General features: G+C 37.7%; 1 long non-coding RNA gene across 1 annotated transcript; it reads right to left on the bottom strand.

Moving 5' to 3' along the window:
- Positions 1–14,536: 14,536 nt before the first annotated feature.
- LOC309705570 lies at positions 14,537–18,521 on the bottom strand. The gene is made up of 4 exons (XR_014276578.1): positions 18,395–18,521; positions 18,216–18,297; positions 15,552–15,866; positions 14,537–15,475 (listed from the first exon to the last, which is right to left on the bottom strand). It is a non-coding gene; the product is annotated as an uncharacterized lncRNA (long non-coding RNA).
- Positions 18,522–19,885: the final 1,364 nt, after the last annotated feature.

Here is a 19,885-nt window from a genome sequence, read left to right as displayed (position 1 = left end):
ATAGCCAAGTTTCTTTGTAAGAATAATGTTACAGGTAGTATATGAAAATTCTGCATATTCAGAAAAATGTTAATATGCAAATTAAACTTAGAAATATAGAATTATAGAATCACTTAAGGATTATATTGTGTGCTAAGGATTGTACAGGGTGGGCCATTTATATGGATACACTGTAATAAAATGGGAATGGTTGGTGATATTAAAGTCCTGGTCGTGGCACATTAGTATGTGTGGGGGCAAACTCCTCAAGATGGGTGGTGACCATGGTGGCGATTTAGAAGTCACCAACTTTTGTTTTTTCAATAGGAGGAGGGCCATGTGACACATCAAACGTATTGGTAATGTCACAAGAAAAACAATGGTGTGCTTGGTTTCAACGTAACTTTATTCTTTCATGAGTTATTTACAAGTTTCTGACCACTTATAAAATGTGTTCAATGTGCTGCCCATTGTGTTGGATTGTCAATGCAACCCTCTTCTCCCACTCTTCACACACTGATAGCAACACCGCAGGAGAAATGCCAGCACAGGCATCCAGTATCCGAAGTTTCAGGTGCTGCACATCTCGTATCTTCACACCATAGACAATTGCCTTCAGATGACCCCAAAGATAAAAGTCTAAGGGGGTCAGATTGGAAGACCTTGGGGGCCATTCAACTGGCCCACGATGACCAATCCACTTTCCAGGAAACTGTTCATCTAGGAATGCTCGGACCTGGCACCCATAATGTGGTGGTGCACCATCTTGCTGGAAAATCTCAGGGAACGTGCCAGCTTCAGTGCATAAAGCGGGAAACACATCATCATGTAGAGATTTCAAATATCCAGTGGCCTTGAGGTTTCCATTGATGAAGAATGGACCCACTATTGTTGTACCCCATATACTACACTAAACCATCACTTTTGTTGTTCCAACAGTCTTGGAGGGATCCATCCAATGTGGGTTAGTGTCAGACCAATAGCGGTGGTTGTGTTAGGTCATCCTCGTTGAGATGCTGCAGTAACTGGAGTTTGTAAGGGTGCCATTTGTGAGTAGCTAATATCCGCCGAAGGGATGTTCGACCAGTTTCACGAAACTTAGCAAGCAGTTTGCTAACTGCAGCATGGGAGATGGGTGGTCTCGTAGGGTGTCTTGCATTGAAATCTGCTGCAATGACCCGGTTACTGCGTTCACCAGATATCAACACAATTTCGATCCGCTCCTCACGTGTTAACCTCTTCGACAATGTCAATGGCTGTGAACAAAGAAAAACTTGTAAATAACTCATGAAAGAATAAAGTTACGTTGAAACCAAGCACACCATTGTTTTTCTTGTGACATTACCAATAAGTTTGATGTGTCACATGGCCCTCTTCCTATTGGAAAAACAAAAGTTCTATCCAAGATGGCCGACTTCTAAATGGCCACCATGGTCACCACCCATCTTGAGGAGTTTGCCCCCTCACATATGCTAATGTGCCACAAACAGGACTTTAATATCACCAACCATTCCCATTTTATTACGGTGTATCCATATGAATGGCCCACCCTGTACTGTATGTACTGCACCAAGACAATAATAGTTACATTCTAATGACATTAGCACTCAAAGCACTTTACTTTATATTATTTTAAGTCTTTACATTGATCGCTGGATATGATTGTTGTTTTCTAATAAAGCTATCATTACTGATCATTGTCCCTGTTTTCATTCCCAATGCATCAAACCCTGGAGCTTTGCTGAAGCCGCTGATATCTCAGAGACACACACAAGGTATCCTTTGGCAACGGAGCCATGGAGCACCTGTCACCAATGCCACTTTCACCGCAGATGCTTCATATAAGAGCAATTTATTGCAGTGCATATCATTTGTGTGTCATTTTACAACATGTGAACGGTTGTATTTTAAGCCAAATGATATTCTTTTGTTAAAACGTCCAAGTATAAGTTTTGGTGGCTAAACTGAAGCAGCCATTAAAATTGCAAATCCACAGTGGAAATCAGTTTCACCTTTTATAATGCAGAATTTACAAAATTATAAACACATCAAGTTCAGTAAATATCCAAAGAGTGGGTGAAAATGGATCACAATGCCATTAATAACCATTCAGCAAAGATTATTCATTGTTATTTAAAGAATAACTATTAAAAAGTTAAATAACTCTAAGTTCACAGTAATGGAGGTTATTGAGGAATTACAGAATTTTTAATCTGATTAAACAGGTGCGAGTCGGTGGCCCACATTTGACTTTAACGAGTTAACTAAAAGGGTGGTAACACGATCTCAGAATGAGATTTAGAGAGATTTCATAAGCCAAGACCTTTTCAGACATGCTCCTCTGTGCTCAGTACTGTGAGGTTATGAGCTCCTAAGCCTTTTTTTGTCCCTTGTGTCCAAAGCATCAGAAGACCATCTGCGGCAAACATCTTTTTAATTTGAAGGATTGTGTGCAGGTTTCTCGCTGGAGGTTTCGGGATTCAGCACTTGATGAAAAGTGTTGAGTTTAGAGTAGCTGCTATATTAAACAACACCTCCTTAAAACCTCTGGAATTATATATATTATATATATATTTTTAAATATGTGTTACTTTTTTAGCCAGAAACTACTATATGCTCTGCCAGTAGGCACTGGGGACACAGAGGGAAGAAAATAACTAGATTTATTGAAACTTCAGAATATCGCATTAGAGTGACCTCCGAGTGAAAGTGTGCAATTATTTTCAGAATCTGCATCGATTTTTTTCCCCCTCTGAGCACCCTGGTGTGTGAAGGCAGTTTTGTTCCTGCTTGATATTTGCTGCTGTAAATGTTTATGTATTCCTGACCCAGTTTCTCATTTCAAACTTTATTCAGCTTTCTTTAAAATGCTGCTCATAGAGTGTATGTGGGGTTGTTTTTGGTGAAGCTTCTTAGTGGTGGTTGCAGCAACAGTTGCAGAGCTTCTCCATTCTAGCTGTGATCCCCCCCGATGTCAACTAAAGAGGTCACTTAAACTAATGCTATTTCTAAACCTAAACTGACTTCAGTGTGTTCGGGAGATCAGTTTAACATATAAACAGCAGGCCACGTCTTCTAATGGTTTCTCTCTCAAACCAGATTGACTTGAGCGACAAACCATGTGAGTCTTTTAAGTGTCCGCCTAATGAAAGGGTCGTAAAAGCTTGGTATTCAATCAGGCCTGAAACTCTTGACCTCTGTCATGTTCAGCGTGTAGAGACCTGTAAAGGAATGTGCTTTGATCAATGAGCTTTTGAAAGTTTCACCTTCACGTCTCTCAATGATGCATGTTCAGAATTTGTTCTTCTGCTGTTACGGCTAATTTTAATGTGTCGGTATGTTTCATACTGGGGTGGCGTGCAAACACAGTATAAAATATGGAAATATATGGGTTTGGAAAATGAAGCCAATGTAGAAGTGCGCTACACCTGAATTATATTTGAAGCCCATCAGTGGTAAGATCTGGGGTTGCAAAAAGACTTCTGGTCCTTTACAGGACTATAGGCTTGACTTGAGTTTATGGTCATTTTACTATAACGATCGTACCATAGATAAAAAAAAGAAAAGAAAAAGGATCCAACAACGCCACCACCACAAACACAGTACAGGAGGTGAGTTCCTTACAGCTGCCTGTGTTGGAGCGCCTCATGATCAAGGTGGCCAGATCACATGCTTTTTAGTCCTGCAAACTTTTTTATTTGAGATTTGACTCCTTTTGGAGCCTCAAGTGGCCATTAGAGGTTAAAACCCATTAATCTAGTGTAACCATTAAATCTAGTTTACAGTATGATAAAACTTGAAGCTTACATTGCCCATAAACTGAAAAAAGAGATTTGTTGCTGAAACAACTTTGGAAATATTAACATATTTATAAATTTGGAATGTAACTAGGAAAGATGGATGTGCCATTTTAAGGATTTCTGAATAGTAATATGTAATACAAAAGATATGGAAATAACTGATATTCGAGCAGAGAAATATATTTATGCTTCAAAAAATGCATACGATTTTTTATAAACTAAGAGTAGAGCATTAAAACACCAGGGAGAAGATTAGAAAACTGATCTTTGTGAAAAGCATTATTAAGCTCCCGCATTACTGATAGAAAGTGCTAGAAACTACTCTCTGACAACTATGGGATAATTAAGCTCTAAGCTACATGACCTTTTCATTAGTGCTGCAAGTCCAAAACTAATTTCAGTTTCAGTTATTAATAAAGTGATAAATTTAATTAAACACAGGATTGAAAGTGAAATATGTCCTGAGGTCTCAAAGCCAGAAAATAATTCATTTAAAAAAAGATAATTAGGTTCCCAATATAAATATGAGACTTTCACATTCAAGGGAGTCCTCCACCTGTCTTTTGAGTTTTGTCTCTGGTTCATGGAAACATATGAAATCTAAATTTAATGAAATTTGCAAAATGCAAAATTAAGTTGTTCAGAGGGAAGATGGAGTTAAACCTGCTTCACATGCTATGTGAAATATATATATGTATGTCCCACTGAAGATATATGTATAAAAATAGCATATGCTGCTGCTTTACATTTTACACGTTTTTCATATAATCAAATGTTGTCTGGATGGTTATTAAAATTCGACGTCATATTTCTGATTAATTCTGCTGCTTATTAGAATAACAGACGTTAACAAAACCAAGCTATGTTTATGAAGCATTAGCTGGGACATGCACAACGCACAGTTTGATTATGTTAAGTTGGCATTATGACTTGAGCTCTGTTTACTTGGCCTTTTTTAAGGGACCATTATTATTATTCAGTTAAATTTTGAGTGACTTATTTTTGAATTTTAAATAAAACCCCCATTTGTCTGTTTTTTATGTAAGTGCTGTACAAAAATACAAAATAACTAGTACCAAGGTTGTAATCAAAACTATAACTGAGTCTTTCTTCTTAACCAGCTCAGCCCCTCACATTGCTGTTACCCTTTTCTTTAAATGTGAAAATTCGAGTTGTGAGTGTGATTTTGAAGCTGTCATGGGGATAAATTAAAGAAAAGTTCACCAGATGTTGGATTTCTCTTCTGTGGTTACAGTCAGGCTTCCCAGCCTAGTTTCTGCATTTACTAAACTCAAAATCTTCTCTTCTTCTCAATCTAACAAAAACCTTTGAAAACTTTGCGCATTATTAGCTTTTCACATCTTTCATTTAATGCAGTCAGTAATTTAACTCTTTGCAACTGTGATGTATTTTGTGTTCCATGAATTGCAGTTGATTGACAGCTACTTGTGTCCTAAAAAGCACTTTTTTATATTATGACATCTCAGTTATTAAATGTAGTCCAGTAGTCCGGCCCACTCAGGATGAGGGTGCGCTATACGATTCTGAGATCCCCGTTCTAATGTATTTACATGCGCACACAGAGAAGAGCTTACCTTTTATTCTCTCTTGCTGCTTGTGAAACCTTTATCTAAATGTACAATCCTTGAAAGCACGGGCAGTGCTTGCAGTTTACCGGCAGAAGCCATATAGAAGAAGCAATAAAAATGAGTCAGAATAGATATGGGAAGCTCTGGAAATGTTGCACAAAGAAGCACTTGACCTTTAGATCTATCAGGATGTTACACCGCAAGGGGAATTAATTTCTTGTATTGGTACTGCACATAGGCCACCACTGAATGCCGTGTGAGTGAATGCTGGAGAATCTTCAAATTCATCTTTATGTATTATCACATAAAACCAAGGGCAGGTTTCTCAACTGTCTATTTGTGATTCTGGTGGAGTCAGTGTGCATATATACATGTTTCATCTAAACTTTATTTCCTGTGAAAGGTGAACAAGCAACCTTTCATTTATTCTTTGCACAGACAGAATACAGAACTGCATGCGGAGGTTTTTATTCTGCTGACTTCTACTTGCTGTGGTTTAAACCAGCAGGAGTGCTGGTGCAGCCGAAAGCACGACTCTCCTGTCTTGTTCGATAACATCACATAGAAGACCAAATGAGTTTATTGAACTCCAAACATTTTGTTAGAAGAGTTTACTGTGGACACATGAGCATAGCGACGCTGACAGCTTGACAGTTCAAACAGCAGGTTAAGAGTTTATAGAGATTTTACAGGACTGAAAAGCATACCCCAAAAAACTGTGAATCTGTTATACAATCAAGGTTAAAATTCTCCAGCTGATTATTAGCATCTGTGGACATTAGGCGCTTTTGTGAGCCAAGCTTTTGTTTTTGCAATTAGATATTTTTTCTGTCTCCCTCTGGTGATATACATCCTTCAGTCAGGGTTATGTGCTATCTAACTAAACACTATGCAAATTTGAAGTGACATCAATGACCCGCTCACCAGTCATCCATTAGTGTCTTATGCAACAAGCTATGTTGGGGGAAATATTGAATAATAAATCTCATTGGGAACTACCGTGAATCACCACACCGATGTAAGATTCTTCCAGTCTCTAAGCACATTTTACAGCGTGAAAGATAAACATGTTGTCTCATCAGTTTTTTTTAGAAAGCCCTGCATTTGCATTGTGCCTCCCAAGGCCTTCTTCAAGGTGACTTCATTCTTGGAGTACTGATAACTCCAAGCATTGAGTGACCTTGGTGGTATTTGCATCAGCATGACTCAAATAGATGAAGATTCTACCAGTACTGCCATTTTTTTGTTTCTAGTTTTAAGTCACGATTTTATGATAATGAAGTAAAATTTAAAAATGCATAATTTTTTTGTCACAAAATTTCTCTATAATTAGGGAAACTGGACACTATTAGGTAAACATGTTTAAATTCTTGTTAATGCAAATATCAAATCAGCCAATCACATGGCAGCAACTGATTGGATTTAGACATGGTCAAGACAACCCAAAGTTCAAGTTGAGAATTACAATGTGAAATAAAGATTATTTAATTGACTTTGAAAAACCATACCTTGGTGGTATGTAGAAGAGCATCCACGAGTGCACAACATGTTTAACCTTGAGGAAACTGGGTGCTATTTCTGTCAGCTAAGACCAGAAGCTGAGGTTACATTTGGGTTCTGGCTCACCACAATTAGACAGTAAAAAACTGAAAAATGTTTCCTGGTCTGACTAGTTTTGATTTTTGCTTTATATTTGGATGGTAGGGTCAGCATCTGATGTAAAGATGGAAGCGTGTATCCATTCTGCCTAGTGGTGTAATGGTGCGGGTTACAGTTGGCCCTTTAGCACCAACTGAGCATCATATAAACACCATAGCATTTTGTTGCTGGCCATCCCCTAATGACCAAATCATCTCAAAGAGTGATTTTGAACATGACAGTGAGTTCATTGTATTAAAATAGAATAGAATAGAATTCAACTTTATTGTCATTGCACATGCACAGGTACAGGGCAACAAAATGCAGTTTGCATCCATCCAGAAGTGCTTTAGTGATATAGATATATTACAATATATATTAGCAATAATATAGATATGTAAGTATATTACAGAAATGGGTCTATTATGGTATGTTATAAGGTACACGGTATGAAGTATTTTGTGAATATTCTATAACTATAAGTATGTACAGGCTGTAAGCTATGTACAGGATATGAACAGGATATAAATATGAAAAACTATACAGAATATGAAATAACTTTACAGAAATCTGAGATATACAGTTATACAGAAATGGGAACTATGCAAGTTGTAAACAGTTGTAGGGTTAAAAATTATCGTATGTACAGAATGATTATTTACACAGAGCTATACAGTAGTGCAGTTAAGATAATTGAGGGTGTGGATAATTTCTACAGAGGCTATATAAAGTGCTAGTGGTCTCCACAGTCACCAGATCTCAATTAATTACAGCACCCGTGAGTTGTGGTAGAACAGGAGAGTCAAATCATGGATGTGCAAATCTGTACTAACTGTGTGATGCTATCATATCAATGTGGACCCAAATCTCTGAGGAATCTTTCCAGCACCTTATTTGCTCTATACTGACGGAGATATAGGCAGCCAACCCAGGTGTACCTAATGAAGTGGCCATTGAATGTAAACATCACAGTTGAATAGTTTATTCTGTTTACGATGGGGACCTGCAAAAAATGGTCAAATTCTGTAAATGCTTCAGTGCTTCCGTTGTGCTGTTTTAAAGTGTCAAAGGTTTTCATGAAATCAAAGTGCCATTGGAAAAATCTCCGATTTTATTAAGTTTGCTCATGATAAAAAGAAAAAAAATATTAGATCAAACTTCTGAGTGTATGAAAAGAAAATATAATCACATACTGAGTGATTACTATCTATAAAATCATTTCTTTTTTAAAAGCTGTGTAGCTCTTGGGGATTGATGCTATGGCGCACACAGACATTGACATGTGTCTCTTCACCGCTCAGTTCAGCTGTTCTCAACTTCTGGCTGATTTTTCCAGTTTAGGTCCTAATGTCACTGGGCTGCCGGCTGCACTCTGCAAACACACAGGAAAGCACCCACCCACCCATACATACACACACTGACCCTCTGTTTTCAAAGCACAAGTGTGAAAACTCTCGAGTGTCGTGAACCTCGTTGAGAAGGTGTAGTGGTTGGAGTCTGTGTTTGGGTTCCAGGACACGTGACTCGAGGCTTTGTTTGACTGTGTAATGCAGCGAGATAATGGATAGTAATGTGACCAGTGACCAGTCGACCGACTGACTCAGAATCACACAATGAATTCTGTGTGTTCATTTAAGGTCATCAGCTTACTTTAGCATTGCTGCCATTCTGTTTTGTTTTCCTCAAACCTCTGCAGGTACAAATTCCTTGAATGGTAAATAATTTATCTACAGTAATTGCCTGAATTATATTTTACATGCTTTCAAGGTGTATTATATGCAGTGTACTGTGTTTACAAAGATAGGAGGACGAGTAATTGAAATTCTAAATGAAGTTTTACAGTAAAGTTAGCATACTTTAAAAAATCACATTTTCATACAGAGTGGTCTTAGGAACATATCTTCTTACACACACACACACACACGCACACACACACACACACACACACACACACACACACACACACACACACACACACACACACACACAGTTATGTTTTCATATCTTAGTGGGGACATCTAATTGACATAATGCTTTCCCTATCCACTTACCCTAACCCTAACTATCAAAAATGAATGAATAACCCTAACCTTTAGCCCAACCCTAACCATAAGCTAATTGTAACCCTGACACTAAAACCACATTTTGAGTCTCAAAAATGCCTTTAAACTCAAGGGCACAGGCATTTTGTCGCCATAAGGCCTGGTGGTCACCACAAGTATAGTAACGTTCCAGTTTTTGGTTTCCACAAAGATTTAACAACATTTTTTAAAGTCAGTTGTAATGGGTTTTTTTTCATCTTTGAAATTAAGGTCATTGCCTTACACATTTTGAACCCTTGATTTGTGCTCAATTTTGAAGACACAGTTTAAGCAATAGGGAGACGAAGTACTCTGAGAGGAAGAGAAACTTTATGCGTGCACTTGTACAGACACGCAACACATTCCCGTTCCCCGATCAAGCCAATTAATGTCACTGGATGAGTCCCGCGCAATGCGCAGAATAGCTATTAGAGTTTGTGTTATGTTGCTGGTGTTGCCATTTCCCCCCGCATTGCTCTCTGTAGGCCTGTAATTTGTGCAGCAAGTGTAAGTTATGGATTCTTCCACAGACGGAAAAAAGGGGAGGAGCCTGAGCAACCACCGTTTACATAAAATAAGTGCCCTGCAGCTGTGCTCCACTTATCTTTTTAATTGCAGGCGAAAGCATTTTACTGATGATGCATTATGTTCACCTCTATGTCAAAATTTCCACCGTGACTCATAAAAAATATCACCTGCAATCATCGTCAAATGGATTTTTTTTTAGCCACCAAAGTTAAAATGTTCTGTTCTGTAGTTGAATTGATGCACATTAAAAACAGCGTACATCTAGACCTGTTTGCTTATGCAACTATGACGACCCAGTAAAAATGTTTTCAAGTGTATCCATGAGCCATGAAAGTGGTTCATGATCACTATCCTAAAACTGGAGGAGTTAAATGGAGTTCAACATCTCATCATTTTTTTTTCAACCTTTGGATGTTCCGTGTTCCTGCGTGGGTTTTTTCCTAGGTGCTCCAGTTTCCTTGCACAGTCCAAACACACAGTGAATGAACAAATGGATTAATTGTTGATTCTAAATTGGCCGTGGGAGGAGATGAGGAAAAGGATGTCTTACACTCCGTTAGTCCTATGATAGACTGGCAACTCATATATGGTGTACCTCGCCTTCGCTATCCTGGACCGTAAAGCTGTTAACAAAATAGAGTCTGAGATAGAGAACTGTGATATTTCTGTGCATTCGAAAGGCAAAGGTAATTTAATTAGTACTTAAAGTACTGTAGATTTGGTTGTCTTACTGTTGCGGTTTTGAAAATTCAGGCCTGAAATCTGGCACTTTAATTTTCCACCTGTCTGAATATACCTTCAATATTTCATGACTGATGATGTAGAGAGACAGGTGCTGATGCAGTCAGAACTAAAATAAATATGTTTTTAGGAGGTACATGACTTCCGTGTTCCATGCAAATGGTTTGCTCAAGCGTAATGTTTAGATGTTAAGAAATACCACAACGTTTGAGTGATTGTGAACAGTCTGTGATCTCTTGGGAGAGAGTAAATAACATGCACCACTGACGCTCCTGGAGAAGCGTGCTATTCTAAGAATCAGGATAAAGGAGGGGCTGTGGGCGCAGATCTGGGTTCAACCAGTCCAGCGACCATCGTCATGTCATCAAATGTTGTCACTTCAGCACCTCTAAGCAGCCCTGACTGTGCCTATGACGTAGGGTGAAGCAACATCGGGCTAATATATGATAACACAAGCTGACTGTGAATGATTTAGATAAATTTTTGAAAAATAACCAACACATCAGCAGCTAATGTTTACAATGATGGAGCCTCTGTCTATGGGGCTGTAGCTTTAGCAACTTAGTAACTTTGTAACAACTTATTAGATAGATAGCTAGAAAATGTAGCTAACGTCTGTAAGTACACCTCTGTAAGTATAAACTGGTATTTTTCTGCCACACCTTTAATCTCCTGTTAGCTGGAATCCTCTTTTGTAAAGCCACTTGTAAAGAAGTCCAGCCTACATCCGGCTGCTAGTGTTACAGATTGGTTTCTAATCTCCTGTTTCTTTATTGAAAAAACCAACAAACAACAACAACAACAAAACCCCCAAAAAACGAGGCAGTCCGGGAGAAGGTTACCTGGCCACTTTGCTTACAACAGCAAACATGATCAAAATCAGTCTAGTCTTTTTTTGGCTTGACAAGAACCCCCCCCCAAAAAAAAAACAGCTTTGGTTCAAGTTATTAATGACTTTAGAATTAAACTGACGGGTGTAGTTCTTTTAGATTTGCTACATCAGATACTATCCACTACAATATTTGACAGGTAACATTTGACAAGAATGCTTTGGAAACAGTTATTTTGGTAATTTGTTATTGCAATCTGTTTTTGTTTTTAAAAATAGCATTCGAATATTTATTGCTGTTAGAATAACTGAATATGACTAACAGTCAAGTCAGACATCAGCTAAAGTAAAAAACGAACAAAGCTTTTATCGAGCATGTTGACAGTCAAGTCAACGCAAGCGTAGGTGGCTCGCTCGATTAGTAAAGTGCATCCATAATTCAAGGAAAAAAGAGATATTATTGAAGGATGTTAATTTTAGCTAACATAAAACAGGCTTAAAACAAAAAGTAATTACAGAGAAAACTGAATAACGGACTCCACAGAGGTTCTTTTAGTACAGCCGAATAGGATGAAACAGCACACACTTGTCACTCAGAGTCGTCAGGCCCTTAATTGTTGATGTAATTACTCCGTATTCACTCACTTTAGGAGACAGGCTCAAGTGGATATATAAGGAACTATAACTTTTGGTAGTTTCATGTGGGCCACATTTTTTTTTGCCCCAGTAGATGGAGATGGATCAATCCAAGTATCAGTGGTATCAATATCAGCACTGGTATAGGTTTTAGATCGATACAAGTGCAGGATCGATACTGTGTTTCGATCTTCTAAGTTCAGTCTGTAACCCACTAAATTGTGTTAAATATATTATATTTGGGAAATGAAAAAAGCCACAAACATACACGTTGAACACTCTTGTGTGATGACTGTGATGTCTATTTTATTTATAGCTTTTAGCACATTTAAACAACACAAGATGACCCAAAGTACTTTAGAGACGTGAAACTTCCAGCCAATGAAAAGCTAAGGATGTTTATCAATAGGGGGTGGTTCACCTCCACTGCACTGAAAGGGAACTAATTTCAAAAAGAGGTCAACCTCCCATCAAACAGCTCCACCGTTAGTGTTATTTTATGTGATAAAGTTTAAATTGCACTGCTGTCGATTGTTTTCAGCAAAGTGCAAGAAAGTGAAAATAAAAGATCAAGCGTCGACAGGTTCGAGAAAATACAGTTTAGAGTACCCTATACAAAGCCATAATCCTTGTACTGTGTACAGCCTGACTCTTAAACTACACCTGACTTTGTATAAGTAAATGTAACTGATCCTCTTACAAATAATGCCCAGACTTGTATGAGCTTCACCTTTGTTTGCTCAAATACTGCTCCTTGAATTTAAGAGCTTTTCAAGCATATGTAATTGCTGGGCTTTCAGAAGGCTTCACTCATCTGCAGCAAAGGATGAAAAGGAACGAATTAGAGAAATAGCAATATACTTCTCTCATGACTTGAGTGCCTTTGCATCACCATGGAAACTGAGTTCTACCTGATAGTGAGACAATCAAATTAATCTTCTTGTGTTTTGCAAACCCAAAGAGTAATCTCACAGTTTCTAAAGGTCTGCTGGAGCTGACCGTAAGCACTGCTGCTAAAAGCAAATTTGTTTCACTGGCTTTTTCCTCCCTTTCATTCTGCAAGCAGCTGTGATCCGATATTATGCTGCCCACCACATGAGTTTGCAGACAACAGGGTGCAAAGAACGTGCACATGAATGGTGGTTACTTCATTGAGTAGTTGGAGATGTCCAGCATGTCGCCTGCAGTTTTTTAATCTAACAATTTACTGTGACTGCTGCTCTCAGAAAGAGAAAAGATAGTCACTGAAAACCACTCTGTGGATGCCTGACAGTGACTTGAACCTGCAGCGGTAGGAACTGTTTGGTTTATAGCAGCAGCAACTTATATACTGCTACTAAAAATAGTATAGTAAGTTATTGCTGTTACTATGTTAAATTACTGTGACTAAAAAGTGCTTTAAATGCTTGATCTATCTATCTATCTATCTATCTATCTATCTATCTATCTATCTATCTATCTATCTATCTATCTATCTATCTATCTATCTATCTATCTATCGCTTGATGATCATCATTCATGACTTTGTGGATTGCGGCGTGTTGCAAACACACACCTACACATGACATTTATAATTTTCTGTGTATCTGGACATTCAGCCTAAATGCCAGCAAGCTTCCCCTGACTGAGAACATACATTTGCATATAAATGTTCCTGATAATAACAGCGGGTAAATATAAAGCATTAACATTAAATAAAAAATTAAAACTTTTTTAAGTGAACAACACATTGTTCTTTGTACCTCTATTATAAAAACAAACACACACACGCACACAAAAACAACATCATTTGTGTGATTTTCGTGAGGTGAAGCCTGAACACCCCTCTGAAAGAGCAGTTTTAAGTTTTTTCCCACACACCAGCACCTAACTGGTTCACGAGAAGTGCATAAGGCAGTTTACATGCTTAAAGTTTGTTTGACACTAATCTGCGTTCATCAGAATTGTTGTTGGGTTTTTTTCCATGAAACCATTCCCTTTGACTCCGGCTCTTCCCTAAGCTACTCTCCCTCTGCCTCTGTGAGCCTTCCACAAAATCAGTCTGTAGATTAAAGAACACACAGCGCTGCTGCATGCTGATCCACAGCTGTGTTTGCATTTCCCAAAGTGTGCCATTGAAAAATTAGATGTAAATGAAAGCTATAGATTGTATTCGCTGAGTACCTGATCAGACACACGCACGTGTTCACACACTCGCACTTATTGAAAAGTTCTACTGCCTGCTTTGCTGTCTCATTGATCTTAAGTAAGCCTTTTATCTCTTGCCTGTGTTCTCCCCTCTGAAACTAATCTGTGCTGCGTGTCTGCTCAGCATCAGCTCTTATTATTTTGACATATCTGCCCTGGGATTGAGAGTTTTTGTGAAGCATATTTACTTTTTTTATTATTTACGTAACTTCTCAGAATGTAACATTCCTCACTGACTGCTGATATTATGTTAATGGCTTTTTGTTATTTGTTGAGACTCATCCGATTCCAGTGGAAACTCCTGCTCTTGTGCTAAAAGTCGAAGGAAGAAAAGAAATTAAGATAAAAAGCTTGAAAACAGAATGCTCTTTCTGTCTTTTCCCACCAAGCAGAGAAACCCGTAAGACAAAACAAACCTCTCGCATGCAGTCACACGATAGCAGAGCAAACACGTGCGTCGCAGCAGCAGATGTACACCCACAGTCGGAGTGTACGGTATGTCAAGTCAAATATGCTAATGCACCAGGGGGGTGTTTAGTTGCTTTATTCTCAAAAGGTTTACACATTGTTCATCACATTTACAGCATTTCACGTTTTTTTAAGCGTAGTATAATAAAAATGTTAAAAAAGTTCCAACCCTATATACAAGTCCCCCTAAATCCAGTGTCCAAGCAAGACTCAACATCATCCACTGCACATTAGCTTAGAGTACATATCACTACACATTTACTGTGAGCTGAATGTAATATGGAAATAAAAAATGATAACATAACATTATGACTTTTAACAGACAAGCAAATAATTCTATGCAGTATTTGAGTAAATGTGACTGTGGCGGTGTGACATACAAACCTTCCTTTTCACAGTCAGCATCAAACTGCCAGTAAAACAAGAGTGAAAATGAAGCTGGATTTTCTGCAATGTGGAGATTTTTCTGCCTGTGAATTCACCTGTTCATGTTTTCTGGAATAATTAGATACTTGTGATAAAAGTTATTCAGTCTGCTCCTGCCGAATGCTCAAGTGTACTGTGCCTCTGCTTCACATGACAAGGGAAAGAAAATGATGTGCTGCCATCAAGTGGGGAGTTTTCAGCAATCAGTGCTGTGATTTTTTAAATGAAGACATTCAGCACTTCATTAGTCCAGATTTAAGCAAAACTGTGATTTTACAATCCTTCTCTCAAGATAAAGATTTGCTAAGAATTTCAAAAATTCTCTTTTTGAGCTTCCGGGGCACGACCACCTGCAACTTATAGCTGTTCACATTAAAAATGAGTCATATAAAATTCTGAAATGGACACTTTTGTTCCATTAACAATACATAATAAGATTCACTATGATGATTCCCACCATTATATACATCGACTGCACCAAATTTCCTGACCCTGAACTTGTTTTGTGAGGTCCAGGAGTTTCCGGTTGACCGAGAGTCGTGGAGATGTCCTCTGGAGAACTTGTGGAAGACTCTGTAAAGACAAAAGGCTCTTAGAATGAATAAAAAGAAATCACAAATTTGTTACCACCTATTTAAAGTGAGCTCACCTTGGACTGTAACAGTAGAGTTACTTTCTCGTGTTCCCACTTTGGAGCGTAGCTTGCACATGTATGATCCCTGATCAGCTGGGCTTACGTTGATGAGTTTCAGGACGAGTGAAGTCCCATTTATTACTTCACATCTGTTCTCAAGCACAGTGTTTCCATAATCATATTGACACATAGATTGATTTTTACTAGGAAATAACCAGGACAAGTGCTTAATACTTGATGAATCTAAGTTGGTTTCACATGTCAGTGTCACATTTTGTCCAAGCTGTGCTGTGATGTTGGGCAAAGTCTTCAACTCTATTTTCTGGTTGGCTGAAATACCAAAGAGAGAGAGAGGACATAGTGTTATCAGTTGTTCAAGTTACATACTTGAACGTTTTTAGTCATGTTTTAGCCAGTGTGTGAATGTGTGTGTGAATGGGTGGATGACTGGATATGTAAAGCGCTTTGGGGTCCTTAGGGACTAGCGCTATATAAATACAGGCCATTTACCATTTACCATGTTTTAGCTCAATATGCTAACAGGAGCAATGTTTTAATTAGTTAATAATTGTCATCCTTAAAAGAGTGCTTATTTATAATGAAAATATTTACTAGAAATAGTCTTCAGTGGGAATTCACTGTCTGGATTAGAGTTTAATTGGATTTCAGGAAAATGTATCAAAGTATTGCCTGGAAACAAGATTTAGGATTGTGACTTTGTAAATGCTCAATTTAAGCCACTTTCTTGTTTTAAGTTTGTACCAGGATAGCTAAGACCAGCAGGCTGTTAGCTTAGCTTAGCACAGATAAGGAACAGATACCTCTTTATTACATGTCCCTGTTAAAAGTAATAAAAACTATAAACTATAAAATAAGCAGCTGAAGGAATAGAGTTGTTGAATGGCTACTAAACACAACTGGATTTTCCTCGTTTTGATGCTAAGTTAATAAATCAGCTGCTGACTCTGAGTGCACAGGATGACAGAATGTGGGTTTTTTTCTGGTAATTTTAGTTTTATTTACTTTATTCTTTTGATTTTTGTTATTAATAGTTTTTAATTGTCTTTTAGCTGTTCCAAATACTGATTTTTGGTGATTTGTCATTCAGTAATTCTTTTTCTTTTCAGACACAGACTCTCCAAACATTTCCTTTGTGTATTAACTTATTTACTTGCGCTCATGTACTGCTAACAGGGACGTTGCTGAGTGCCCTCTGATGGACAAACATCAACACTCATAACATGGCTGAAGGGTGTTTCTCTCGTCTCATTCTCATTTTTTAAAATTTGAATTTATTAATTGTTAGTCGATAATGTGAAACAGATAATATCCACCCACTAAAAACTGTAAAAATAAATAAATAAAATGTCATGCTCTCGTTTTTGATTTTTTATCATTAAGCTGAGTTTTCATATTATTAATATTTTACATTATTTTGAATTGCTAATCTTGGAGTTATTTATATCTGGTTTCTTGTGTTTTTCTTGCATTTCAGTTTATAAGTCTAGTCTGCCCCTGGGTCTTCTCTGCTTGAGGTTTCTTATCTTTGTGTGAAATTCCCCTGGTATTTTCTGTTTTACTTTGTGCATTTGTGTATCTTACTTTTAATTTCACTTGTGTTTTGTCTTTATGACTATATTGTGTCTAGTTTTCTTCCAGCTGTGTCCCCTTCCCCTGATTAGCCCTCATTGTGTTTAAATAGTCGTCTCTCTTCAGCCCTTGTCAGAGCATCAGCGTATCCATCCTTGCTTGATGTTTGTTTTGGCTCATTCTGGATTTCTGTTCTGGACTCCTGACAACCTGAATAGAGTTTTTCTTTGAATCCTGCATTCGAATCTCGTTCATCTGAAACCTAACATATTCATTATTGTCACTAAAAGGCACGATAGAGACTTTATGTTGATATTAGATCACAAAAATGTACTCGGCTGATGTCCCAGAGACACAATTTTACACTTAGTTTATTTATTTGAGGCTCTGCAGAAAAGTTGCATTCACTTATACTTCCAAGGATGCTACACATAATGTTACGATCCAGATTTTACAGGACATCGTAAAAACTGTCAGCCGTCAAGTTAGTTGCTAATCTGCAGATGATGCTCTTCTTCTCCCAGACATGGTTATCAAAATGCCTCCATATGCCAGGAAAGTATTTTCCGCAATATCAACAGCATGAATGGGATTAGGTTGATCACACCTTTGATAAATACCGTCCTCAGTTATTGGGTCATTTTTATTGTATTCACTGGCAAGAAGACCAGTTTGGTATAGTTTACCAGAAATACAGGAAACTGACTTAGAGACAAATATTATGGAGTAAAGTTTACTACCTCAGTTGGAGGTGGAAGGCTTTTATACTGTCTTTATACTGTTTCATGCATAATGGACCTTCCATGACCTTCCAAGCTATATAGTTTATGTCTTCCCTGTTTCCAACTATATCCATAATCACATACTGTGTATGCTACCATTGTATATAGTGTATTATCTTACTTTTTTTCATTGATTGTACTTAATTGTATTTTTGTATTTCCTTCATATATCTGTACTTGAGCTGAGGTGACGCAAAAATTTCCCCGTTGTGGGATCAATAAAGTCTTATCTTATCTTAAAAAAAAAAAAAAGTTCCCGTGAGGACTTATTTTTAAGCACTGTTCAAAACTCAAAACAAAGACTTACCTTCTGCTGCAGCTAGCCAGAAAATAGAAACCAAGGCAGTAACATGTCTCCATTCAGTAAATAAGAAAGCCATCATTTTAACCTGCATGAAAATCAATGTTTTTTACATGAGAGGAATCAGATAAAAGCCAAGCACAGAGAGCTACTACATGGGCTAAAACAAGTCTATCTATACGTACCACCCTGCTGTCTTTGATCCACTGTAGATGTCTGTGGCGTTTAGTTTGACTCTGTTTTATGGTGTCAGAGCACAACGGCAGAATGAAGGAACACACAGTGCCTCATTCTCTGCTGTTAAGACACTTCAGCTTAGGGTATCATATTTACTCAGCAACATGAACAGACATGCCCTGCTCCAACAAACTGAGTTTTCTCTTCTTAAGAAAACAACCTAGGGGAACAAATTTAATACTAACTCTTACAGTTAGTTTATTTAGTTTTCAGTCATCTTTTTTGAACTGGTTGGCTTTACCCTTCTTTTGTGATTCATTGATTGATTGATTGATAATATATCAAATCCCCACCTAATTGAGCAAATGCAGGAGTGCTTATGTGTTTATGTGTCCAACCATACATCCATCCATCCATCCATCCATTTGCTCTCACTTATGCTTATCAGCTTCCCAGCTACCATGGGGCAAAAGGCGGGGGACAGGTCACTCTGGACAGCTCACCAGCTGGACGCAGAGCTATATCATGTTTTCCCCTAAACGTATCATTGGCTAATGGTATTTTCTTAAACTCACGTGTTTACTCGCCTTATAACTTTAATTATTAATGTTTGGAGGATATGTCAGAGGCAAAAGAAAATAAGCACAGGTATTACAATAAAAACAGTGAACCTTTTAAAAGCAGTCGAATCGCAGACTTGTAAACATCCAGTCTCACAACATCGTGTCTATCAATGCTTCATCGAGGAAGTTGTGATACTTGAAGGAAATATTTCCTACTTTTTTTTTAGTTTTTAGTTATTTTACTTTATTTCAATTTACTTAACTAAATGCTGTTTCACCTCTGGTTTTAGTTTCAGTTAATAATCTTGGTGATTACAAATAATTACGTTTAGGATGTACATGTATGTCACCAAGCATCAGACAAAAGAAACTCATATTTTCACAAGGTCTGATCTATCCAGAGACCTGATCTTGAATGATTGTTAATAACTTCTATCCTTTAGAAATGGAAATGACAGAGAAGACTATATGTGGCGTAACTATGTACACCACATATAGCGACTGGTGAACTGGACAGAGCAAAAGACAGTACAGTCAACACACCTTACTTTTTTTCTTCATAGCAGGAGACACTGTTTTGTTACAATCATGTGATTTAATCTAAGTTTGAAGGATTTTGTAATGTCTGTATCGCTATGACGCATTTAAATGTAAACCGTTATTCTCTGGAAGAAGAGTGAAGAAATGTGCCGGAAAACAAATGCATTTCAGGCGATTTTCACCACAGCGCTGACAAAGACTCATCATGTCTTTTTTCCTCAACATGTGGCAAGTGTCTTTGTTTTATTTTGAGATCAGGGTTTGTATTTGTCTAAATCCTTTTGAGCTTTCATAACTTGAGCTGGAATCTTGGCCACGAGATTCTAGTGTCAGCCATCATGGATGAGATGAGCAAAGTGCTATATTAATACATTCCATCTATTTAAATTAAGGACA

The sequence above is a fragment of the Aulonocara stuartgranti genome (genome assembly GCF_965226115.1).
Source record: "Aulonocara stuartgranti genome assembly, chromosome: 4".
In the NCBI taxonomy this organism is placed as follows: Eukaryota; Metazoa; Chordata; class Actinopteri; order Cichliformes; family Cichlidae; genus Aulonocara; species Aulonocara stuartgranti.
The sequence above is the reverse complement of the archived record's forward strand: the minus strand, read 5'-3'. Positions and strand labels throughout refer to the sequence as shown.